General features: G+C 41.6%; 1 protein-coding gene across 1 annotated transcript in view; it reads right to left on the bottom strand.

The window, feature by feature from the left end:
- GHITM (growth hormone inducible transmembrane protein) overlaps window positions 1–19,283 on the bottom strand; it is a 47,068-nt gene extending 27,785 nt beyond the window's left edge. The window contains exon 1 of the mRNA XM_042033225.1: window positions 19,265–19,283. The gene's annotated coding sequence lies outside the window, so the exon portion shown is untranslated. The remainder of the gene's footprint in view (window positions 1–19,264) is intronic.
- Between the last annotated feature and the right edge of the window lie 1,131 nt (window positions 19,284–20,414).

Here is a 20,414-nt window from a genome sequence, read left to right as displayed (position 1 = left end):
CTCTATACAGAATGACTGGGTATGAAGGCAAATAGCAGTATCTCAGTATGAATGAGGAGGAAACCAGGAAAATCTGTACAAAATGTGACGCATATTCCAGAAAGAACACGCCCCTTACATCACTCAGCTGGTGGGCACTTTGCAAAGAGACCACGTGTAGACCAGTTTGGGTGAAATCCTGATTCAACTGAAATCAGATGCAAAATGTGCAATCCTGAATAAGCACAGGACTTCAGCCTTTTTCTGAAGAAATGGCACATTTCTAATAAAACCTACCCCAAGTGAAACTCTGGGGTGCTCCTTCAGGGAATGTCAAGAAGCTTAAGCCCATCTCGATGAGCTTACTAATTGTGATGTTCAGCCCACAGAATATAACAGGGATCACAGACTGAGGCAAATGAGAGCCTCAGTCTTGGGCTCTCAGAGGGCTGATGAGTTTGAATCCTCCAGTGAGAAAAGAGCTGCAAGCAGCTCTGCCTTCCATCTCTGTAATGCATGGAGAGAAAATAAATCATTATTTTTGCACTACCTCCCAAGGAAAGCAGTAGATGCTTTTTTATATTCAGATGACATTTTTCAAGCCTATCCATAGTGTTCCTGCTCTGGCCACAAATCAGTGGCTGCTTATGAGCATTTTGACAATTCTGCCAAATGTAGTAATGCCAGTGGTGGTGGGCAGTACAAAAGAAAAATCGAGCTGTGTGATGTCAGCCAGCCAGCTAATGCTGAGCTCCACAACAGTCAGCGGGAAGAACTTGTAAGTGGTGTGTGTGAATACAAACGTCAAAGATACCTCATTTGTGTGCAAACTGCAGCCTGACACACTAAAGGATGTATGACCTTTAACTCCCTGCAATACCTGTCAGCCAGCTGTGCTAGGGAGGAATCCACATGCAGTGCCTGTGATATGTTGAATCTCTTTTCAGGTCATCCAGGGTTTCTATCTTTTATTCTAAATGTTAGAAAATGAATTGACTACAACCACAGCACTCATGTAAAAGCAACATATCTGATATGAGTGATACAGATAACAACACATTTCATCAAAAGATCCCAGGGGTAGCATGCATCTTATTCACAATAGTTCCAGCTCTGCAAAAAATTCTTGTTTAAATTTATACACAAGCTGCTCCACTGAAATCTAATCATATGCATAAACCCTCTCAATCAGGGACTTGAACAAGAATTATGTTTGTCTCTGCTGATAACAAGACTCTCTGTAGGGTGAAATACAAAAAGAAACCTTGTTAACTCCTTGAATTCCTTGAAAAATTTTGGATGTCAGACCCATGTTTTGTCCAAATCAAAAGGACCATTGTCCTACTCTGTCTGAAAATGCTCCAAGATATTTAATGACACAAGATATGCAGGATTTTCTGCATCTGAGAAGATGAGTATTCTTCTGGGGAAGTCTGAGCTTTTAAGTGAACTTCTCAGCTGGATGACTAATGCTTTAGTGAAGCCAGAAAAAACCCCACAATACAAATGAGGCATAAGAATGGGAGTAAGAATGCCTGATGTCCCGAGAGACCCCAATTTCATACCATAAAAACACCCAGAGACCTCAGAGACACTACCTAACTACGTAACATGCCACAATGAAATTCAATAACCCCGCCTTCCTCCAGGCTGTTTTACTAAACTGCTGGGTTTCAGTGCCTGTACAGGTGAATACAGAAGCAAAAGAAAATATTTTATTTTATTAAAGAAGAGTAACTGCTCTTGTAAACGTATACCAAATGAAAAAGCTTTAAATCTCATTCTCATATAGACTGTCAGATATCACTGATTGCCAAGTCATGAGCCCATCAAAAATATGTATCTAAAACACACCACAAATGTGAGAGCAGTCTAAACCTGACTGCATAGCCTGTCTCACAATTGAGATGTGGAGAATTTCACCAGTCTAGAATTTCGGTTTTGGTCAACATCTCCTATCAGCAGGAGAGGACAAATTTCAAGAGTTGATTTTAAATGTTAACCCTCTTCATGCTCAGATCTAGCAAATGCCACATGGAGTCAGACACACTGACCACACAATGGTCTCCAATAGAAAAAGTGAGAAGTGGTGAAAAGTAAACTCAGATCTAATTGTCCCTGAAGTTTAGGGAAGTTCCAAACCTATATCTGGATTCAGATGTGACCATACCAACATCACACCAAAGTAAAACTTAGCAGGGGATTTGTATGTTGATTGCTTTGAAAAATTATCAACATGGAGGTCTGCTTTCAATTTCTTTGTAGCAATGGCTACCTTTATTGAGCTTCTAAAAACCCATACTTCTAAATATACAAAATAATAAACATGATAAAAACATTACTAATGTGCATCCTTTTCCCCTTCCCAAGTGTGCCCCTTACAACAGTTTGCAAGCAGTGTGGAAATATTTGTATGGTTGTTTGAACATGCTATAGTGAAGCAGCATAAATCCCATACAGCAAACCTGAGATGCAGTGTGCCCTCCTGTTCCACTCACCCAGAGAGAGGGGTGTTCTTACCCACCTTATAATTCAGTTGAGGTGATGCCTCTTAAATACACACTCCCTCCAAGGCAGTCATTTATCTATGTTATCAGGTAACTGCTTATTTTGAGCTGTTAGTGACAATACAGTTGTCTGCCAAGTGTACTAAAGCTCCTTCCTTCTGTACCAGTGGAATTCAGCAAATCAAATCTAGAGGAAGAGATCTAACCTCTAATGGTCTTTAGGGGAAACCTTTTCCTGTCTTTCCTGAACCAGTAAAAGAGCCCAAGCTGTGCTATTTGGCAGCTTAACCTCAGAGAATGTGCAAAGTAAAGAAATCTCTGAAAAACAAGTTCCAACAAATACCACTGCCAAATCCTCTTCACTTGAAATAAGTCTTAGGTAGCAAATCCAGCCTCTACTTCAGGCTGCATACACTATAAAAAACAACCCAACCTGATGTGAGAATCTTGAAACATCATGAAATGAAAAACTGTATCAATATTTCACTGGAAGTCTAGACCTATTTTAATGTCACTTAAGAGGTATTTTTAAAATACTGGGATTTAGGTGGTAAGAGAATAAATGGACCGTATTTTAATGTCCCCACCTATCTAGCTGCATTTCAGAAAGTTAAACTGTACTATTTTACGCTCATGACTTTATAATCCTGTGTTTCCATGAACTCAAAAGTCTCCTGTGTCCTTGAAAGAGGTAACACTTGCTTTTCACTCAGCCAGTGATGTGGACACACTCAGCAAACACTCAAACCTGTTTGTGTGGCACTGCCAGGCTGCTGCCCTCTCCATGCATGTACAGTGCAGACACTCACAAACCTCTTGGGACAGAGCTGCTGCTCAGCTCAGCCCCACCCTGGCAAACAGGAGATGCCAGAGCTGCCCCCACACCTCTGGCTCATTCAGGGAGTCCCCTCAGCAATCAGAAACCAGGCATATGAAGACCACTCTGGCTCTCCAGTCCTCTTTCCCAGCCTGATACCTTCCCTACAAGGTGTGCTTTATGCTCCAATTACTGATGAAAGCCATCTATGCTAGATGGGCCCCAGAAGCCCCAAGGTTGATGGCTAACATGCTGGCTCTGTCTTCAACAGCTCTAGTCTCTGCCAGCACAATGCAGAACCATGGAATCTCTATTCTCCCAGCACCTCTACTCTCAGGAGAATCAGGTTCCTTCCCCTTCATCTTGCTAGGGAAGATGGGAGAAGCCAAAAGCTGGCAGCATCCTACCAGAAAGACCCCAGTGTTCATGGAGGCACTGCTGAACAAGTCTTATAGGTCCATGGAAGCAGAAGTAGATCCTTCCACCTCCACCTCGATGCTGGAAGATCCATTTCTCCCTCTGCTTTACCCTTGGAATCATTTATCCCAGTCCACTTTGCCCAGCAGAGCCTGTCCTCTCACTGCTCTGTTGTGGCACTTCCCAATCAAATACGAGTGCCTTCAGAAGCCTGAGTGCCACAGAGGATGAGGCCTGCCACATTTTGGTTTCCCATCCTGCAAAGTCCTTTACATTTTTCTGCATTTAATAATCTGCATACCATGCTCCACTTTCAGACTTAAATCGTTCTGATTCCTTCCATTCAATTGACAAGATGAGGGGTTCTTTTTCTTAAATATATAATTTAACAAAACCTATATGGAATATGCTCACTTGTTTCAGTGATCTGGAAAATGTGCTTTGTCTTTCTTCTAGAGAACATGCACATTTCAGATTTCCCTTAAGCTTTTGAATGATTTCTGATCTTGATGGTTTTACTTTGTCGGCCCAGCTGATACCAACCAGATGAGAGAAACAATTTGAGAGTGGCTTTTGCCCAGGAGGTAGCAGAGAAGAAAACCAGCAATAAAATTCTGGTAATTTCTCATTTCATTGTAAAGACATGTTGTGGAGATTTGCATATTCTGCCTGTGAAGGAAACAGAGCTATAATCATATGATATGGCAAGAAAGGCTTGAAATGCTGTTTGAGACTTAAGGTGTGAATCCTTATTAAGCAAACCTTTCGTATGAAGAATGCTCAAAGGAAAAGCATCATTTCAGGCATCTTGCTCAGTAACCTGAGCAATTCTCAGAAATACCATAAAGACTGGCATACTGAGCAGAAGTTTATGTGTGAGGTGTGTGTACACTACAGAGAACATGCACGTGGCCTATCAGTTTAGCCCACAATACTGGTAGATAAAAGGCTGGTTCCTGTAGGGCACACGGCATGCTGAGAGCTGCTTTCAGCATTTCACACAGCCCCATCTCTGCATCCATCAGCTGGCCTCAGAGTGGAAGGGAAGATGAGAAATGAATTAGAAAGATACAGCTTGTAATGGCTGAGTCATAACACTAAATGCCTCTAACTCAAGCTAACAGGGTCATTTAGAAGGGATGACTTGCTGTGCATCTGCTGAAGAAGAGAGGAAATTCTGGGTACTTAACATTTTAGAATAAAACTCAGAGTTTCCCTTCAGCTGCATTTAGTGTCTGAACAAACTCCAGGGCACAAACTCCATCCAGTGCCAATTTAATATAGGCCTCTATTTGCAGAGACTCATTAACGTTGTGCACAACTGCTTTAAAAAAAGGTTAAAGTCTTGGCAGAAAGCAGCAATACCAACTATTGATTCAACTCTAGAAACTCTCCAGCACTTACATTGAGTCTTACCACTTGGGGAATCATTGAGGCACTTAGCAGAGGTTTAAGCAGACACCAAAGCACAGAGCCACAGCCAGTGGCACAGAAGGGCTGCAGGCACAGGCAGGTCAGCATCATGTCCCTGCAGTCACCACAGTGTCCCTTGCTGTGCCAGCTGATGCAGTCTGCAGGGGCAAAGCTGCTGGCATCCCAGCTAACTGCTCTCCAGCAAATCAAATCTGCTTATATACTTTCCTTAACTGCATGCTTTAGCTCTTTATAAAAAACAGAGCTTTAAAAATGAGACACCACCCTTCTGTACTAGAATAAGCTTATACTAGGCCTTATTCTATACTAGAATACTATGTATTTTTTCTCTTGTAATTCCTTTGGATGTGAGGTTTTCACTGTTTCTCCCTTTGTAGATACTTGGGCTCATTTAAAAAAAACCCAACCATAAAATATACAGAAAAGTAAGTACTGAAAGTGTGTTCTGTTTATTCGTAACATCAGTGGCTTTAGAAACAGGTTGAAAGAAACTCAGGAAAAGCCTTCAATTCAATTAGAAATTATCCAGAAACAGCAGAAAACAAAAAATGTGGACCTAGAGAGGCACAGGCATTGTACAAGGTTTGATCAATTGCTGGGCTTGACGGCCCAGGCTCACCTTTAATTACCTGCATCTTATTTGCTTCAGACTTATAATGTGTATTAGAGACCTCAACATTATTCCACACAGATTAAGAGCAGACATTATTTTGTAAGAAGTTAATGAAACACCCTTGGGGATGTGATTTGGTACGAAATGCTTTTCATCTCCCAATGTTCTCAAAGCATTTTACTATTCAAATGTACTGATACAGATAGCTCACACTCTCACTGCTCCGCTGTAACCAGCTGAGGAATGGACAGCAAGAAACATTTAATTGTTCCTGCTTAACCCTACATAAATATTTAGAAAAATATACCTCTTGAAATGTACCTCTGTCCATTGAAATGGGATGGGGAATGTAGGTGGAAAGAATTAAATTACCAGAGTTGAAATTTGGGGGGGGAGTACATCTCACTTTCTGGGGGTTTGATAACATTCATCTGCTCTAAGTGGTGCCCTGCATACGGCACATACAGCAAGCAGTCTGAAATCACTGCCTCTCCTGAAGAGATTCTTACAGCAGGAAGACTGGTTTCTGATTAACACAACTTAGCTTGATGTCCTTAATTATCCAAGGGGCATGGGAGGACCACTGCAGGCCTCAATCCTTTACTTTCAGGGCAGATGAGATGGTACGAGAGCTGTGTGCCCTGTCTGCTTCCTGGCGCTCCCATTGCAAAGTCCCAGTGAAACAGCTCCTTAACAGGAGCCATGAAAGCTCAGACATGGAAAGCCCTGATGGCTGAAGGGTTCTCAGAGATGCAGAACTATGTTCTCAACCTGAGGCACAGCATAGTACCTCGTCCAATGCCTGGAGATACCCAAGAGTGTCACTACAAAATTCGCCAGCTATATTAATTACTTTTATATTTATGGCCCCCACCCCCAAAAAACTCTTAACTGGAAACAGTGGCAGGCAGTGAGTTAAACCTACATTATTTATTGTGCTAGAATAATTGAAGAACAATGATGATGCAAAGCATCTTGGAAAGATCACCAGGTTTAAGTTCCTGCCCCCAAACAGACTCAACTGAACCTTACAGCATTTTTGGTGAAAAATAATCTAAATTCTTCTTAAAGCCTTTTATTCCTGGTGAGACCACCTACCCAAAGAAGTCTGTTTCATCATTCTCACTGTCAGAAAGCATTTCTTCCTCTCAAATGAAAATCTTGTTCTCCTGTCCGCTGCAAAAATGCAAATGCATGTACGAAGTGCATCCAGTTTGGACTAATGCTTCCTTTAGAAGACTGGAAGAAATAGGTGTTGTCTGGCATTGCATTTAGGGAGAGGGGCAAGAAAAGATGGTATTGGGAAGAGAAAGGCAGACAGCTGAAGCATCAGGCAAAAATAAAAGCTATTCATGAAGGATGTTTTGTAGAGTGAATGAATGCAGATTTGATGAGGTTCATAAGTAACATCCTGCAGGGTCAGCAGGGAAACCCTAATTAGGCAGGATGGCCTTCCTCATTATTAGAGTTATATGCTTGATTAAAGAGGTACAATTCTTCCTCATACTGCAGGAGGCCAACAGGAAGCCTGCTGCATACATCCAACCCGTGTTTCCCTGTCCCTTGCACACACAGGCACATCCCAAGTGCTGCTGTGCAGCCTCTCTTACCCGTGTGTATCCTCATGCATGCACAGACGTGCTGCAGGACACCTCCACCTCCCTCCTCTCTTTTCCCACAAGGTGCTGCTTATCATGTGCCTGGGTTCAGAAGAAAGCAGGGATCTTGCCCTCCTCTAGATGATGAAGAGGCTATTGAGCATGCAGTGGTAAGTTGACAAACGGGGGAAAACCAGAGTAATAGTTGTATGCAAATTAATAGCTCCCACTGTTTCATAACACACGTCTCCCAGCAGATGCCACAGGTAATTATGCAACTAAGGGTAGTGCTTCTGGGAGCACTCATAAAACACAGCTTTTATCTGGCTGCTTCCAGCCCATGTCTGGTAATGTATAAATAATGTTAACAGCATCCACACAGACGGTCAAAGATTGGATGTGCACTGGGTATATGCATACCTGATGAAATACAGATTTTGCTGCAAACTTGAGATATATTAGAAGAGGGGGAAAAAAAAAGGCCCTTAAATGCACCTACCAAGGTGCTACCTATAAGTTACAAGAACTTCTTTTTAGATAAGAAAAGCTGGGTATTTAAGGACTTTCTGAGTGTCCCTTTAGGCAAGCAGCCTTCAGACTGATTCAAGATAGGTTATGAATATGGGGAGGCAGCTGCTTGACATGGGTCTGGCTCCATACAGCAAGCTGACAGCTTCATATCCCAGGACACTTCAGCAATGCGACAGCTGTGATACGCAGGGAGCTCACTGTACAACAGTGTAGTTAACAGGAAAATCCTCTGTGAGTGGGGCCAACATTATTGTAAAGATACCTGTCAGTGTGATTAGGAAAATAAGCAAGAGATCAAAATTAATTTTTGCTGCATTTTGTTTCCCACACTCTCTTCTCATTCTTCCACATGTGCTTTGTACGTGTTCCAGCCATACCGAGTTACTCCATGAATGTGCATAAGCGTAAGCTTATCCCATTTTCTTGCCCACAGATCATAAACACAGTCATGCAACTGAGAATGCACCCAGTGTATTGTGAATACCATCTAAAAATGTGGTGACAAAATGGAGAAACAGAGCAGTTTTGAGGAAGGCATACAACAAGAGCATGTCTGTGGAGGAGCTAAAACACAACTGTAAAAACATGAACCACTGATATTTCCCAAGGATAGTCACAATGGAGGGGCTGCTACAGCTACTTTGTTAGCTTTGCTTTTGTTGTTCAAGCCTGTCAAAATGAGAACAGTACCTGAGAGGAGCAATTCTGCAAAGCAGGAGAACATCTTTTTGCAAGTGAATCCCATTTGTGAAGATGGCTTTAGGTGCACTGAAAAAAATCCCATTGTAGTTTATCGACAAATGTATGCAGTATAGCATGCTCACAGTGGCTACAAAACTGAGAGAAATTCGATTATCTATAAATAATTCCTCATTATGTGTCAACGTGAGGAAGTACAGACAGATATGTGAGCTGAATAGAGGAAGGAGATCAAAGGAGCTGAGCTAAATATTCAAATGCAACAGTTTGATAGAGCAAGGGAACAGACAATCAAAAAACTACCCACAGTAATTGCTGATCCACAGAATTGATGGTGGTTATACAGTTTTACTGTTATTTTCCTGATGCTAAAAATGCTGGGTTTTAATCTGAAGTTGAAACATTGCACTGCTTTCCACCACTTTTTCAAATTTTTCTGTGGAAAGCTGTTTTGTGATGCAGCTTGTATCAATTTATATAGAAATACTGAAGAGTTATTGCAATTCTATCTTACGAAATATCAAGCTGTTTTGCCACTGAACAAAGGAAAAAAAAATCTTAAAATGGGAAATATTTTACTAACATCTATCCATAATGCTTTGTAAATAAAAACATGCCATTTGGCATATCATCAGTTTGTGTTAGTACACCGTCAGTGTCACAAACCAGAAAAAACTATCTAACTGGGAAAAAACCCCTCCCAAACATCAAAGTAAGAAAGAATGCACATTCTAAAGTAAGATTTACTAAAAAAACCCCCTCACCCTTTTGAAGTTTCTCTTTCACATGTATTTCTCCATAATAGAAGAAAAAAATGCACATTTTAACTGCCAGCATTTCATGCCTCAGCAATTCTTAACCTGGTTGGCTTTCAGAAACAAAGCCGTAAGAACTGTAGGAAGAACAGGCTTTAATTGTTGTTTTACTTTAAAAAAATTATAGTCTACTGTATTTCTTAGTATCAAATTCCTAAAAAGCACTTACCCGATCACATGGCTTTCTATAAAATTATTCACAGAATTACACAGCCACAAATACCAATATACTGAGGAGCTTAAATTTTATGTTGTGGCACAAACATTTTCTAAAATAACTTTCTAAAATAGGTTTTTACAGTATTATACCCATGATCAATACCCAGGCAATTCTATAGTTCAATTTTTTAGCAGAAGTGATCCAATAATTGAATATCCTAAAGCACATTGTGAATGGTAAGCTTTTAAGGGTGGACTAAACCCAGGGACAGTTTGTATTTATTCCAGTAAGAACTAGTAAGTGCATCATAATTTCAAATTACTTAAACCCAGGAAAACTGTGTAATGTCCATCTTCTGTGATTCAGCAGATCAGAGAAAATATTAAGAACCTCCCCCTGGGACTTACATCTGTGGATGTGCTCCTTGTAGAAGTGACATGAGGATGCCCTAGTTACTGATCTCTCAGCTACCAATAGTTTTGGCCCACAGTCTGGTTTTGTCTTGGCAGAAATCAGTAGGAACCTGTTGTTTCTTTAAAAAACCTCCCCATGGAATGCTGGAAATTGAAAGGTTCTCAGTCTAGGTCCTAACAGCCCTCAGTGTCCAACCCTGCCCTTAGGGGTGAGCAGCAGCAGTAGAGTCCCTTAGCACTGAGCTCCTCTGGGATGTAGCAAGTTCATGAATCCCCAGAAGTCCCTGAGGAGCAGCAGCTCTGAACCTCACTGGGAGTACAGTAAAGTGAGAAGCTTTATGCTTTGCATGCAGGATTTGAATTTCCAGGGCTGCTTCTTTGGCTCCTTGATAGCCCTTAAATTCAGCAGGAAGCTGTTGCCTGTGTAACCCTGCTCTCCAGGACTTTGGATGGCAGTTTCTCTCAGGCTGTGTTGAAATTAAATAGTAATAGAAAAGTAATCTCTGAAAGTGAATACCAGCTCGAGTTAGAAAAGCCCTTGCCAAAATATGCTCTCGGAGCAGGCATAGCACATATATTATTGAAAAGCTTTGTTTCTATATGGCATGCCAAGTTGGCAGAAATGCATATTTGAAATTTAGAAGTGATTGCTAGGGAGCTAGTCAAGAAGAAGGAACTAGAGAGGAAGGAATTAATAGTATTTGTTTCTCCCAAAGAATAAATCTGGAGCTAGTTTGCTTTTTTATGACAATCTTACATTATTCATCTTTCTAGGTCAGAAAATAGGAATAAATTTTATGTGACACTCTCTTGTAATCCAGCGGTACAAAATGGACTCTCACAGAAAGCTGCAGTATTTTACTCTGCTGTCCTGGCACGTAGGGAGATACATTTTAGGGCCCTTTGTGGTTTGTGTGCTGATATTGTGCCTGGCAAGATCCCTGTGTCTTCTTGAGAAGGGGAAAAATAAGACAGCACAAAAATGATACAGGAGTAAAACTAAGTAACACAGACTCTGCATCAAGGATATTATTTCCCTAGGGAAAACTGGGATGATTTTTCATCCTCTTTGGATTCTGTCATATTTTTCAAAGTATCTGTTTAGCCATAGAAGTGACTTAAAGGACAAGCACTAAGGCTATCAGAACGCACTGGAGCAAATTCTCATCCGCTGCTGAGGGAATGAGGGGACTGAAGTAGGGCTGAAACAGCTGTAATTAAAAAAAAAAAAAAACCACCACCAAACCAACACTTTTATAATAATAATAAAGAAAAAAACAAATGAGCAGCATCTGATTACTACAGAGAAGTCACTGATTTACGTGAAAAAAATTTCTGAGAAACTTCACCTGCTACCCTCCAAAGCTTTTGTTATTGTTATTCCTCCTTTCTATACAAGGAGAAATAAAATTAGGCAGCCTTTTCTACCTCACAGAAATAACTTGTTGCTCAGATTTCAAGAACTGATAATGCTTTTTTACTTAAGATGACCACAGCCAGATATCATTCCCACACTTTATCACCATGCATGACATCAAATTCTGCAAGACTAAATCCAGGTTACTGGCTCTGGAGAATTAGTGGCAGTTGTCTACATGTTCACACTGTATGCAGAATGTGGGAGAGCATTAGCAACGTGCTAGGTTAGGTAATGAATATTAAGATATTTCTGCAACATCCCACAAAAAGCCTACAGCATCACCAGGATCTAAACCCAGGTATGCAAGTCTGTGTCAAAACCAAAAAAAAATTCAAGTGAAGTTAACTCCTTTCACCACTGTCCAAGGAAGATTCATCTCATGCTGATATAGTTTCACCACAGAAGGTCAGATACATTTTGAGCTAATTAAAGAGTGAGTTGTTGCACAGGATTCAGATGTATAAAAGTAGTTGGGTGTATGTTTTCAATATAATTCTCAGTACATGCCAGCAAGACATGCCATCAGTACCCTGTCTTTCCACTCTATGGATCCACAGAAGTGAGATAAGTAAGTTCCCAGCTCAGGCATAAAATATCACTTGAATTCATTACTGGCTATGCCTGAAGAGTCTGCCAAGAGGTAAGTATTAGGCTAAAAGTTATAGGACATACTAAATCCAACACAGGATTCAACTTGTCTGACAAGTACTGTAGTAGCACTGTAGTGATCTGACTTTAGATGAGGCTCTTCACCAGAAATTGAACACAAAAAGCAATTTGTCCATGAAAGAAACAGTCACTATTTGCAAAATTGCTTAAAGAAAGCTCTGTCACTGAGGTCACTGATGCCTGACCTCACCACAGCAGGTGTTTATCTTACAACAGCAGTATCAGGATTTTTTTTTTGTTTTAGCAAGTGTAAGTCCATTTAGCTTTTGGTAGTGAGTATCCAAAACAATATACAAAGCTTCTTCACATATCAGTTTGCTTTAAATATTTGTAAAATTCTGATTTTATAAAGAGGGTGACAGGTCACCACAGCACTTAAATAAATTAATAAATAAAATAGCAATGATAAAAAGCACTGCCTGGTTCCACACCTCCAGAACTGCATGAATTACATGATTCCCATGTCAAATGGAAGGAAGAATTAAAACTGGACCCACAAAATCTCCAGTAAAGAGCTGGCTGAAACCCAAACACTTATGAATTTTATGGCCTGAGGATTATTCACCCAATTACACTTCCAATTTTTGACACACGAACGGCAGAGCTCAAGAACATGAGCCAGAAATTTTGGCAGTGCTGTGGCAGTTTGTCCTCTCTCCCCAGCTGATCAAGTTCTGCTTGTCTTGAATCAGGCTGGAGAGAGCAGCTCTGTCCCCCTGTGCACCTGAAGAAACAGACAAGCAAAATATTAAACAGCTACAGATGCTGAAAGAAAAGGAACTGTTCAGTCAGCTCTTCAGGGTTTTTTCAAAGCCTTGCTTGTAGGACAAAACTGATGAGAATATCTGAAGATTATTAAAAAAAAATTAAAAAAAGGAAAAGAAAATTTGTCTGATAGGAGCACAGCTAAAGCTTAATCTATTTATGTAACAAAACAGAGGCAAACTGCTGTTAATATGCTAGAGAGGCACAGAAATTTCTGCTAATGTATTAACAGGGGACAAGCTGCTCTTCTGGAACAGTGAGGGCTGACATCAAACTGCCAGTCTGGCAACCCTTTTTACTCAAATCCCTCACATCCCTCTAAGACAGGCACTCATCACTGTTGGTGCTCCCAAATGGCTGACACACCAGAGCAGACCACGTCCTATTTCCCTGTTTTCTTTTCAAGCTACAGCACAAAACTTCTCACTCACAGTCAGTGCAGTCAGTGCATGGGGCACGGTTTCATCACAGCAGGAAAAGCTATTCCCTACCAGGCTGGTTGAGAGAGGGCACGGAAGGGTTACATTGGTTGGTAGGAGTTGGTGCTTAGTGCCAGAGGTGCCTGGATGAGGCTGCCTGGTCCAGCCTCCCCATATTAATGGGGAGCTCCCCAGCTCAGTGGCTGCCTTGTTTTGTCCTATTCAAGTAGGCAATGCCAGCTAAGTTCACAGCACAGATTCAGCATTCAGCAGGGGAAAAGGCAAAGCCCTACGAGTTTCTACCAATGGAGTAAAACCACAGCACTGCTCTGCACCAGAGCAGCATCCTTTCCATGGGGAAACCAAACCAAACTAAAGAAATCTCCTCTTTTTAAACAAATCACACTCAAAGACTGGGCTTAATGTTAAAAGTTTTTAAAGTGCTGAGGCTCCAGGTCACAACGTTCCCTTTTCCTATGAGCAAAGTACCTTGGGAGAGCACAGAGTTTTATTGCAATTTCCATATCTCCATTCATGATCAAAAGAATAAAAAGGAGAAAGAAAAGGGATTTATTTCCCTATTACCCTTAGACTGTCCCATACTGCAGGCACTGAGTCCATTCCTTCCAACAGCAGTGTACTTCCTCAGTGCTTTTCTAATGAGCAGGAAAAAGAGAATTGCAGAAGGACTGTCTCCTAGCCAGGTTTACCAAGTCCAGGCAAATCCATCAAGATATCTGTCAATTCCCAACATGTTCCCTGCACTGCAGCTCCTCCAGAGTGGAAGATAACAGCCAGCAGGAAGATCTAAATGTTTTCAATGTCATTCTTTAGGCCTACAAGATGCAAAAAATCTTGGTGAGAATCTGTCCATGTGTCTTTGTCAAAGACATAAGCAAGGGCACTTTCCAAAGGACTGTTCTGAATGTTCTGTCAACACACCAGAGGTCACGATGAGAAAGGAGAAAGGGAGAAGCCACAGAAGAACCAGCTGTCACACAGACTGCAGTAGCCTTAGTGTGGGGAATAAAAGGGAGGCCCTTGTCACAAGTTATCCCCTCTGCCACTTCCATAGCCATACTTTGTAGGTGTGCTCCCTAACTGTGTGACTTAATTAGTAACTCTGCAAAGTACACATTAAGGGGTCTGACTGTCAGGTGCTGTGCTGTGACTCCACAGCTGTGCAGTACAGAACAGCCAGGAAACATAGACAGAGCCATGTTCTCCTACAGAAATTAAAGCATATCAATAGCTTTTTTTCCAGCATCTTTTGCAGCTGACATCCCCAATCTAAGTGCTGCCATCTGTTAACCATGTTGCATCAAAGTTCTCTTGAAGGAGGCTAAAAGAACTAAACCAAATTGTACTCAAAATAGAATAATAGATACTGAAAGGAGACCACTGCAGTGCACTGGCATCCTATATCCAAGGGACTTCATTTTCAGAGTGATGTCAATGAGCAAGGGGCTGCTATGCAACTATTCATCTTGGCAAACCCTCAAAGTGTTTCTGGTCTCATGCTCTGCATTGTTCCAGTAAGACGTTTACCTGTGTTGCCCCTGCTGAACTACATTCTTACATTTGATATGCTGCTCCACTTTTACAACATGTGCCCTGGGAGTACTTGAAAAGAGTAGATGGCCACCAAATTCAAAGCAAGGTCTAATCTGCAATTCTCCTGGGAAAAAGTGAATGGTTATCTCCCCCCTTCTATTCTCCCCTCTCTCCCACCAAGCTTTCTACTAAACACAATTACATGCAGCATTTGACAACAGAGCTGATAAATTATGTGCTGCTTGAATTGAAAATGTGAAGGATAATAGGGATAAATATCAATGCATTCACAGATGACACAAACACATTTCATCACTTTCAAGGCTTTTTGGTTGTGCTCAGGAATGACTTGCATGAACTAATTCCTCAGTGCATCGTCTTAAAAAATTCTCTAGAGAAAAAATGGACTATGCCCAAGACATAGATGACAGACAAGAGTAAAAGCAATGAAAACCCCAAAAGTCCCAAAGGGAAAATATCTTAGGGACATGAAAATCTCTCAACTGAGAAATTTAGTTGAGAATTCTCCAGTTGCACTAAAACTGGAAATTGAGTTTGGATTTCAGAAAACTACAATTTATTCCCCTCTGACTGATATTTATGTGCTGCTGGAAATACTTTCTTATGACTTATCCATAATAATTACAGGTGAACACTTCTGCAACAAGAAGAGTTTTATTGTTGGCTTCCATTAAACACAGAAGTCAAGCCATCTAAAAGTTGTGGTGGACTGCTTTCTCTTGTTCCACCACTGTTTTTGAGGGAAATAGCAATTTGGGCAATGCAGAACCTGTAGTTAAATACTCTAATGTAGCTCTGTTATCATTCTCCAGTAGTAAACCAGTAAGCTTCCCAGAAATCCTTTCAGTGTAAAAACCAGACAGAAATCTCAATTTAGATGTGGGTGTTGCTAATGGAAAACACATCCTATCAGAGAGAATGCTCCAAGATCAAACCTCTGAATTCAGACTGAGGGGTATATGGGGTTTTATCACTGCTTTGAGCTTGGTTTAGACTGCTGCACATTTCTTCCTCTTTCCTGTGTGAAGAGCCCAGAACATTACTACGCAGGCTCTCACAGATGTCCTGTGTAATTCTCAATTGTGTTAACCTTTAAAATTTAAGGGTATCAAAGAGCAGCTTTCAGTTGCTGGCTCTAGATACCTCCTGCATCTCTAAGAAATGGAACAGCAACCTGCCTAAGCACAACATTGCATTGACAGACCAGTAAGTTGTGGCTTTTCAGGATACTCTCTGCATGCAATCCACGAGGATACACATTCAGGACTGCTTTTAGAAAGTTAAACAGCCCAGGGAGGCAGCAGTGGGATGCTGCCATCAGAAAAAAAGAAAAAGACTGTGTGGTTGGCAGGACAGTTTCCATTTTCCCCCCGTGTCTGAAGTTCGTGCTTGCAACTGTTCTAGTGCCATGTAGGGGAAACACGTACCCAGCAGGGGATGGAAAGAGGTACGGAGAGAGAACCACAAAGTCAACCATCTGTCCTGAAGCCTCTCAGATGGAAATACATGTGCTCTCTCCTTAAGCTTCTCTTGCTCTCTCATGACATTGCTGTCATGGCTCTTGATCCCTCTCTAGGCTTTCTGATCACCTGGAGCACATCAGGGCCTCCCCAGGCTTTGGGGGCCTGATGTGTACCCAGGTATGTTTTGCTGCCACTTCTCCCCAGCTTCCCTCAGCTGCAGGAACAGGCTGCACAACTCCTGAAAGAGAAGCTGCTCTTCACCATGAATCACCCAGAGGCAGGAAAACAGCTGCAACTACAGAGAAGTTGCATACATCCTGTGTTTTTAACAGGATTCAGTACAGGTACCCTTTAGGCCACGGACCATAGAGTTATTTTCTTGTGGTTTGGTCTTCAAGTGGGAACACAGGACTGCCTGGCAAGAAACTGCATTGCAGAATCCTTTTAGGGATGAGAATTGGCTTCAAAAGGAACAACCATCACAAGCGCTTGATTTCACAGATACAACTAATCCTGCTGGCAGATTTTCTTTTCACAAGCTGCACTTACTGGGCTGACTCTCCTCAGCAAGGAGGCACCAGCTTAGTGTTTGTCAGCAAGGTGCATCTGCAGGGAAGCACCGGGGGCTTGGCCTCGCCTGACTCACCATGGCCTGGCAGTGGCCAAAACTGGAGAGCACCCATGGAAAACCTGGCCCATGGAAACTGCCTGCAGTTATTCCTCAGGGCCCCTCAGCAAAGCCAGAGCCATGCAGCCAGGCTCTGCTCAGTGTGGCAATAATTTATGCCATGAAATTTCCAGCAACTCTGAACATACTGCAGTGCAACTGGGGGATGGGGAGGAACTCTGTGCCTCGCTGAACAGCTCGGAGAAACGGGAGCCAAAACCAGAGCCGAGCCAAATGGTTCCCTTCTCTGCAACTCAAGCAAATATTTTGAGGTCAGGAAAAACTGAGCTTTTGCTGTCTAGAGGCAACCAGTTGCTTTCTACAAATGTGTCATTTTGTATTGAGTCCTGTGCAAATTGGAATGAGGCAATTCCATCTTAAAGAAAAATGGAAGCATCAAAAGAAATTATATACCCCTACTAGCTATGTGCTGATCCAAATTAAACCATATTTATCTCTTTGAGAGTGAAAAATGTATTATTTGTACCATTTATTTATCACATAAAAATACCATGAGGTATATTTATGGCACAAATTCTTTAATTTTGAATAAATGAAAAATATTCATAGTTTTAGAGATGGAGCTGAGCAGCATAATAAGGCATTACAGTACACTTTTCACCTGTTGACATCTCTTTTTAAGGCTAGAAATTAAAATGTTGAAAATAGAAGGCATCGATATTCTTGAAGATTATATCCAAAAGGCTCAGTAACTGTATGTAAGAGGAAAATTAATGTCATAATGAACATGAAAATCTCACATTTCTAGAGGAAAAAGCTTGGAAAGCAAATGATGTGCATGTGTTCATTACAACTTAATTAGCACAGCCTGATATTAAGGACCAGCAGTAATGCTGAATGTAAATTGAAGGGTATATCTATACTTATATGTCTATATATCTATATATATCTCTCAAGTAATTGCCAATGTGATAAGTGTTGAAATAAAGACTGCTGAAATGCTCCTGGGATTTAAATGAAGGAGTAATATCTTCATTTTAAATCTTGCTTCAAAATAACTTTTGCTATTTATTTCTGAGAAAAAAAAATCTAAACATAAGTTTGATTTAAATCTTTCCTTAAATTTCCAGTTTTTCTTCACTGAGCTAGGGAAGGGAAGAGAAAGGAGGACATTTTCTGGCAGTTCTGTATTTCTCACTTGTATTTATTAAGAAGCGAAAGGCACCTCAGTGTTCATAGGTACGATGTGCAATTAAAAGTTGTTTAATGCAGGGAATAAATTATAGATTATTTGAAGTAGGTGACACCCCACAGATGTAAAGGAAGGTAATGATCCACACTGACAAGCCTGCAATAAATCTCTTCTAACCAATGCAGAGGGCAGCAGTACAAACCATATCACCAGAAACCTTGTCCCCAGGAGTTCTGCAGCTCAGCTGTGCAGACCAAGACCACCTGCCTGTCCCTCAGCAGTTGGATCTCAGGGCTGCTGAAACTCCCCGTGCACACAGACACTTTCATTTTGACTTTGGTTTACATCTGTAAGCAAGTGAGAATTTTTCTTCTGTATTGTTCCCCACTCTGTGATAAGGGTTATTTAATCCTTATTCAGTAAATACACTGCACAATATTTGTCTGATAAATGTCAAATAGAAATGACAAGAAACTAAATGACAAAACAATCCCCCTCTGTTGTTTTGCATTAACATTCTCACTGCAAATCAGACGTCAGACAATGAAGAAATAACCACAAAGTCTTAAACAAAGCTCATGCCCATCAAAATCTCAACAGGCACTTCTTTTCCAGACTCTATATGCAGCCAGTTACCTGATTCACCTTGCTGGTCTGCTCTAGGATGTTTTGATGCCATTTCAATATTTTACTGGAGCTGGCAGTAACCTACTGCCAATGCAAGTGACCCCAGAGAGAGCTATGGTCAAAACATGGAGAAGTAAAGAGTATTTTTGGCTCTTATGAGTTAAGTAACATAGTCTGGCAGAGAGATGGTGGTAGAACTCCAACAAGGAAGATCAGAACACAATTATGCACGGCCAGAAACGTATTCAGTAATAATCCATCATGCTGTCTCTGGCTGCTTTACATGCAGAAAGATCATCTGCTTTAATCTTCCCAGTTTCCAGACCCACACAGAGCATCATATATTATGCAAAAAGGTACTCTGGGTGGCACTATCGAGCTCACCATTGCAGTAGCTCCATTGTTGAAAGGGGGTTTTTTGTGTTTCCCAAACCCTCCCTCAACCAAGTCTATGCTAGGCATCCCCTTTCAGAAAAACATTTTAAAGTATTTCTGTCTCAAAGGAGAGGTTCTTGCTACTCACTGTTTCTCCTCATATCCTGCAGCCACACAGAGATCCTTGTTCCCTCTTGCTCACACACACGCCTGTGTCCATCACTGCCTTTCCTCCTGTGCTGCAGACCCGGTGAGATCCTTCAGTGCAGAAAAGTAACCAGCAGGATGCAGACCTTTTCATTCCCTCCCACTTCAACGATTTAGTAAATTCACCCTGGGATAGCTTTTTTCTGTTTGTTTGTTTTTAAATCAATTTGTACTGGACACAGTGCATGTGTGGTAGAGAAAAACAGTGTCCTTCAGCCGCATTCAGGGAGTTTTCACCACTGAACAAAAAGCATTTTCTGCAAGCAAGTGTTCTGGATAGCACTCTGTGCTAAAAGGAGGGGCTGGAGAAAGACAGCCTGGGCTCATTACAGGCTTCTCTCTCAGCTAACTCCTGCAGCTGCTGCTGCAGAGGTCAGGGACAAATGCCTGTCTGCTCACAGCAGCCTTGGGGACAGATCCTCATGTCTGTGGACTAAATCCACAGTTCTCTAAGAGCACAAGGCATTGCACCATGCTATACCGGGTGAGGAGCTGGCCTTAGCTCTTGCTTCTTTTTGTTGTGAGCCACATGCGTTTATCTGACATAACCCTAAGATTGCTTGTGAGAGCAGAGTGCGGCTTCATTTACTTCCACAGTGTTGCCTCAGACTTTGAAGGAGAGGAGAGGAATCAGTGCCTGACTCCTCACAGGCTCGAGTCATTTCTGCCTGTGCAGAAGGGCTGTGAACTCGCCCGTGGGTGCCAGTGAACCAGTCTTCCTCAGTGGAAGTGCCTTGCCAGGGGCCAGCACAGCAGCACGGAGCCGGCTCAGGCTCCCCCCTGCCTCCTCTGACAAGGACAGCCCGACTCAGAAGCTGACTTTTCTGGTTGTTGTTGTATTAGCCGGGAGCTGAAGGCTCCCAAGGGACTGTTTATAGAAAGTGCTTTTGAATCTCTGCTTCAGCATAGATAGCTCCCATTTAAAACTGAAGATGGACCTTTTATCAAAAGATGTGACAGGCTTTCTTAAGGGTAACTGTCACAGGTGGAGGTATAAAAAGAAGAAAAACCTCGTTTTCTCTATTGTTTCAGTTTTCCTGTAAGTTTACCAAGCATTTAGAGGGTGAAATAATGTCAGATACATCTGTCTT

This window comes from Corvus kubaryi, unplaced genomic scaffold (genome assembly GCF_017639235.1).
Source record: "Corvus kubaryi isolate FWS band 111438036 unplaced genomic scaffold, C.kubaryi_AGA036_p1.0 37357, whole genome shotgun sequence".
Taxonomy (NCBI): domain Eukaryota; kingdom Metazoa; phylum Chordata; class Aves; order Passeriformes; family Corvidae; genus Corvus; species Corvus kubaryi.
The sequence above is the reverse complement of the archived record's forward strand: the minus strand, read 5'-3'. Positions and strand labels throughout refer to the sequence as shown.